Genomic DNA, 7386 nt, shown 5'->3' with positions numbered 1-7386 from the left:
CGGATTTTAACTCCTAAAAATTTCAGAAAGCCTTTAGGCCTTTACGAAAAATATAGGCCAGATGCAGAAACCGAACAAACAATTAATGGCGTATTTAAATAGCCCGTTAATAAAACCTGTTAGACGCCAGAACGTTACTGTATTTATCAATCATGGTAATTGTTTCAGACACGCACAGATCATTCATGCACTTTACCTTAGATTAAGATCAAGGGCATTTACACGTTTTGTGTTCAACTTTGTGCTCAAGGCATGCGCTTTATGTCTTTTTTGTCTGTTTTTAGAAGTAGAATTTTTGCCAAGGAAAGTGTCAATTAAATTAGTTTGTATTCTTTAGGCTACTGTGCTTTGTATATATAATAAATATATATCAAATAAAATATATATAATATAATATATATAGTATTATATAAAATACTTTAAATATATATATATATATATATATATATATATATATATATATATATATATATATATATATATATATATATATATATATATATATATATATATATATATATAAAGTCAGTATTATTAGCCCCTCTGAATTATTAGTCTATTTTATTAGTTTTATTAGTTTATTTTTTTCCCCAATTTCTGTTTGACGGAGGGAAGATTTTTTTCAACACATTTCTAAACATCGTAGTTTTGATAACTCATTTCTAATAACTGATTTATTTTATCTTTGCCAAGATGACAGTAATTAATATTTGTAATTATATTTTTCAAGACACAGGTCTAGGTTATAGGTAATTAAGCAAGTTTGTTCTGAAACAGTCGGGAAAAAATAGCTTAAAGGGGATAATAGTTTTGACCAAATGGTTCATAAAAATTTAAAAAACATATTTTATACTAGTCAAAATAAATTAAGACTTAAAAAAACAAAAACAAAAAAAAAACTGTGGCACAGTAGGTAGTCGCTGGCCTCTGGTTCGAACCTCTAATAATTCTGACTTGATATATATATATATATATATATATATATATATATATATATATATATATATATATATATATATATATATATATATATATATATACACATTTTAGCATTAAAGGTTTTCAAATTTGACTCCGAACATTACTACTGCATTCATATCTTTCCTTTCTTTAGTAATATAGTAATCTTTCAGTCTTCTAATGTAGTCTGGACAGGCTTGGAAATTGCGTGGGGTCGTTTGAGGGACAGTCAGTCAGTTCTTTCCCAGTGTCCTCCATGCACACACAGTGAGAGAGAGCGAGAGAGAGAGCCCGGCCTATCTTGAGTGCTTTTCTGAAACAAACTCCCGCTTCCCAGACTCCCTTTGTCATGTGTTATGACCCAGAGGTCGGCAGCTGTCAATCAGAGCTTCGGCTTCAGCTGGACGGAGGGAGAGGAAGAGACAGAAAGAGCCTTCAGAGGAAAATCCATCCTCTTTATATGGGATCATCTCCCTTCATGCAGGGCACATAATTCAATTACTGCCCCTTCCCCTCCACATACTCCAATTCAAACCTGTAGGCTGGAATGATAAAGACCTCCACACATGATCAGAGTGTGTGAATCAGATTGTTAAAAGCGCAGAAGGTCTCCCTGTTTAAACACAACTGATGCCTCATGGACATTATAAACTAAAAATGAAGTTTCCAGGTGTAGTTTGACATTGATTATTTTAGAATTTCACAAATCATTAAAGTGCTACCTAATTTTACTCTTTTTATTGAAGTTTATCAAATATATTCTTGTAAACTAGTTATATATTTAGGAAATGTTATTAATTATTATAATGCTTTTAAATATAATTATTTAATAATATATAAAATTTCTTAACATTTCTGCATTTTGTTTTTTTATTCAACAACATTAATACCTTTATAAAAAAAATTATATGAAGTTGAGACAACGTCTTTTATGTTAGCATATTTCAACTTCATTTTATTCAATATCTCTATTTCAAGACATACAAGTTTTGTTGTAAGATGTTGTAAGTCAGTTTAATATAATGTAAGTTAAAATGACCTTTAAACTTAATAGCATCTAACGTAACAATTTGAGACTCAATTTATTTTTTGAGAGTATGTTTTACAAGGCATTCTCAATTCAAAAACCATGTCAGACCTTCATGTTTGATGGAGTGAAGCAGTAACACAAATCTGCTATTTTATTTCTTTCTCATATTAGATGTAGAACTGTGACAAAGAGATGACAGTAGAATAGTAGGTCGAGCACTGTGCGATTTGAAGGTCTCAGAAGGGTCGTGTTGGATAAAATGGAGAGGAAGAAAGGGGAAAGAGAGACTGTGGGCCACAGACTGGACTGATTTCCTGTGTGAGGTCATGCCAGGGACAGGTTCAGCAGCCTCAGGTTCAGGAAACAAGAGTGGCCACAAAGCCACAGCACGCGGAGGAGCGATGGTCAAACGTTTGATGACTTACCAGAAACCTAAAGAGCCGCTGGAGATCTACAGCTGGCCAGAAACCAATGCTTCCTCCCAATCTATAGTCTGAAGTGTTATAATGACTGGGGTTTAAATGTTCAGGGTCTTTTGTGTATGCGATGACCACATTTCTCATGCACTGGCAAATAGTAGATCCCAATTATATCAATTTGTTCTTTTAGTTGGGGGAAAAAAAGATTTTGCCTTTATAAAAGTTATTGGATGATTTTGTCCTTAAATTGGATTCTATTGAATACATTAAAGATGACATGGTGGCTCAGTGGTTAGCACTGTCACCTCACAACAAGAAGGTCATTGGTTTGAGTATTAGCTGGCTCTGTTGACATTTCTGTGTGGAGTTTACATGTTCTCCCCTTGTTTGCATGAGTTTTTGTCTGAGTGCTTTGGCTTCCCCCACAGTCTAAAGACATGCACTAAAGGTGAATTGAACAAAGTAAATTGATCATAATGTAAGTGTATGAATGAGCATGTATGGGTGTTTCCCAGTACTGGGTTGCAGCTGGAAGGGCATCCGCTGTGTAAAACATATGCTGGATAAGTTGGTGGTTCATTCTGCTGTGGCAACCCCTCATGAATAAAGGCACTAAGCGATAGGAAAATGAATGAATGAATACATCTACGATATTATCATTAACACATTACCTGTTAGTGATGTTGCTTCACTCTTGGTCATATTTTTTTTCAAGTGGCCTCATGGGATAAAAAGTTGTCCAATGGATGTCCACTTTAAAATCTCAACAGAAGTAGTAGGCAGTAGGCTACAATTACTTCTTGCCTACTACCTTTTAAATACTGTGGTTTTGTAAATGTACTGCTTGATGCCGTGGACTTTGACCAAACATCAAGGGTTAGGCAGTATTTAGTTTTTGCATGAGAGTTGTTTTGGTCCAAAAACCACATCCCAGGCTCATTCTAAAAACGTACCGCTGTATACATTTCTGGAGAGCGTCAAATATTTCCCAGGACAGAAGTTTTTTGCTGTTTTTGTTTTCGCAAATCCACCAGAGGTCGATTTGTACTTTTTTTAGGTCTCAAAATTCTCTCGTAAGTGCCATTCGCATTCACCCATTCTTAAGTAAATCCACCAGAGGCTGCTGTTGACCGACTGACTGACTGACTGAACAATTGACTGATCCACCCTCCTCCTTTCCTAAACCCTACCAATAGTGTTTTCAAAAGCACTGATTGACCTGCCCACCCACTTTCCTAAACCCTACCAACAGTTTTAAAAAGCAATCCAGAAAAAGAAAAGTCCTCGCATTTTCAGATTTTACCTTATTCTCATCCTGTTATTCACTTGTTTATTTTATTTTTTTACTTTTGTTTTTGTCTTATCCGCTTTATTGATCCGTTATTCGCTGGACTCCCTCATTGTGGTCAACTTCTCTATGTATCTTAAGTCCGCTGACATACATGCCGAGCTAACTGGACAAAAAGCGGGAAAGCCATCCATAGAGAGGTAGCTCCAGAAATGTATATTGGACTATGTTTGCAGAATGTTGAAAAATCAAGACCTCAGTTTTCTTCTGAATTTAATAATAAAATGTTATTATTCATTGAATCATTAATATAATTTGGTTATTTTTGTGAATTTGTACAATTATTAGATTGTGAGGACATAAGGAATTGAGTATCATTGACATAATAGTCGAAACAAACTGTTTTAATTTGTATGACCTAGCATATATGTAAAAAGCAAGGGACAAAAAATTGAGCTGGCAATACACTCTCAGAAATAAAGGTACGAGAGCTGTCACTGGGATGGTACCTTTTCAAAGGTTCACATTTATTGGTACCTCAAAAGTATATATTAGTACCTAAATCTTTTAAGAGTTACAATATTGTACTTTTTTAGGTAACTTTATTTCTGAGAGTGTACCACACAGTAGGCACTCGGTAAATAATAATAAATCAAACTGAAATTTTTCTGATAGCTTAAACCAAACCATGCAGTTCCAATTATACCAACATCATTTTCGAGCTTGTCTATATAAAAGTATATACACTTTTGAATTGTATGATAGACACTTTAGGTCTGCTCTAGCAAGTGTTGATGATAAAAAAGTTTCAACCTACAGTTTAAAACAGTAACATTTATTGACATTTTGTAAAAATCTAAAAAATGTAGTCAAGGAAAAGGTTTTTTGTATAAGAAAATGTAGTCCAATACTTGGTTTTTATTGCCAAAATAGACCAAACCCAGACAAATTATTTCAAAACAAAATGTCAACAAACATAAAGCAAGATCCGTAATGCAATTTCTAAGCATGAACAACCATGAATAACAAAATATAAAAAATCTGTTATCTAACATATATTTTTGCACCAGACAGACAGTGCACCAGTATTATATACCAGACATCTTCTCTCTTCCGTTTCACAGTGTTTGGAAGCTGTATAGAGAAGAGTGTCTGTGCTACTATTGATCAATGTTATAGATAGGATAGAAATGGCTGAGGACAGACTTTTAGTCAGGATGTTGTAAAGCATCCCAGATGTGGCCATTGACTATGACACAGTGTTGCCAACTTTTAGCAAATTTTCAGGTCCTTAAGAAAAAATTGGCCTTTTATGATTGAAAGTTCTATGGATTTTAAAGGATCTGTATGGAACCATTATGGTAATGAAGCCAATTTACTTGTAAAGAGTTTACATTATAATTGGAATTCTAAGAGGAGTAAACCAGTCAGTCACATGCAGTTTATTTTCTTCATTTATTTTCTGTGCTCTAAAACGTCTGCTTCTTTGTTCAGTTAAGAAAAATGGGCTATATGCTTTTCGGTATGGCCGGTTTACATATTTTAATGACAACAGCAAGCTATTGAAGTAGGGGAGAGCATCAACTCTCTGCTTTCCTGCAGATGCAAATGATATGGCTGTGGTTGTGCTTATGCCAATTCTGTCAACACCAAAGTTAAGAGCGCTGGTTCCTGAGGCCATCCAGCCAACGTAGAGTTGATATTTTCTCCAAAAGTGTCTTCTGGAGTACATTTTCTCCACTGGGTTTTTATTTCAAGAACACACCATCACTTCAGGCAAGAGTTGAAATTTTCTCTGTGGGATTTCAGCCATTTAACCTTGAGCCAGAATCACAAAACTTGGCTGAAGCTTCTGGATCACGCTCAAGAAAAGTGTCTGGTGTGAACTGCATTCACTGAACTCACATGAACAAAGACATGTTCAAGTACACAGAGAATAGGAGAATGGTGTTACACCTTTACTCCAGTAAATGTTTATTGAAAGAATATTTTTTATGTAATTTACATTAGGTAGGAACAATGTTTAAAGGAACAGTTTGTCCACAAATATAAATTCTGTCATTGTTTATTCACCCTTATTTTAAACCTGTTAGAATGTGGGTAACGAAACTGGTCCGCACTGACTTCCATATGAAAAACTATTAAACATACAAAATTTTATATGAATAAAGAAAAGTTAATATGTTCAAGCAAAATGCCATCGAACTCTCTATGACGATCTTTACTTATTCTCACTTACTTTGCAACTGCTTTGGTTCTCTCTCTCTTTTATTAGGAGTTGCCAGGGGTTATTACATATTTTAAGTAAATGTTACTCTTGTACCTGTTTACTTGTTTTATAAATATTATGATATTGGAGTCTGAAGATTGAAATTGACAACATTATTTTAACATTAATTTGCTGTATTGGAATAACTGTAAGAACTTTCCCTATAGTTTTCTGTATTTATTATAAAATACACATATTATCTCACTATAATGTGGTGTGTTTTTAGAAATGTGTTTCTTTTAGCTGCTCCAAATTTCCTCATCCACATTTGCAGCCAAATTATAGTTTTTTTAGTCATAACAGTTTTCAACTATTAGCAATATTCCCATTATGGTTCGTAAACTTAATTTTGGGTGGAAAAATGACCAGTTTTTAATAATGATTTTTAAAAATCCAGTAAAGTTTTCATCAAATAGAATTCAAAAGGTATGTGATATATGTGTCAGGGCTCGAAATTGCGACCATTTTGGTCGCATATGCGCCCGAAAATTAATCGATGCGACCTCATAATATATTTGGGCGCATTAGTGCGACCTGTTTTGATTTTTTTTAAAAACGTGCTGAATCGCTCTTCCCTGCCGCTATATTGGTTCATATTAGCTGTCAATCACTCAAGGCTATCCACTGTTAGATGACAGGGAGGGAGCTTTTATGTCCACGGGAAATGCAAACGGCTAAAGTGTAAAAACTTAAAGCACACAGGTTTGCAAAGTGCAAACCCCACCTAAAGTTGAGACGCAGATGAGAGCGATCATGACACGTGGTGAATATTGATCCGCCAGCTGAGATCAATCGAGTATGTGCTTTTCGGAGAAGGTGGTCGAATCTCGATGCGTTGCATTCACTGCGTGTTCAGCGCAAATGTCCGCTAAAAGTCAAATCTAATACTGTATCATCGCCAAAGAAGCTCGCCTTTACTAAGTTTACACTGAAACTGCGTCTCATAACAAACAGCGGTATTGCGCCGGTGCTCAACCTGCTCATAAATTGGGTCGGCTGACTCGCCTGCTTTTCCACAAACACAGAAAAATGAAAATCAGCACAGACGGAACATTTAAATTGACACAAACTGAAACCAAAACTTTTAAAGAGTGATAGAAGTGAGACTTTACTTACTTTCTTTTGCCTATTCTTTCATGAGATGTATATATTTTTTTATTTAGTTACTGATGACTGTTTTGCAGCTTTTAGCCTTGAATTTAATATTTTATTATAATCTTTTGTTTGTTTTGCAGCTGAAATATTATTTATTAAACTGACATGCATATATATGCTGTTTAGCAGTACAAAATAAATATTTCTTACTGCAATGCTTCATTTTTGTTTGATGCAAACTATACATTTATTTTTCAGAAAGTAACAGACTTTTTATAGCAGATAACTTACATTCAAGCACATTCAAGGCAGCATGATGATGAGA

This window comes from Danio rerio, chromosome 8, assembly GCF_049306965.1.
Source record: "Danio rerio strain Tuebingen ecotype United States chromosome 8, GRCz12tu, whole genome shotgun sequence".
Lineage (NCBI taxonomy): Eukaryota > Metazoa > Chordata > Actinopteri > Cypriniformes > Danionidae > Danio > Danio rerio.
The sequence above is the reverse complement of the archived record's forward strand: the minus strand, read 5'-3'. Positions refer to the sequence as shown.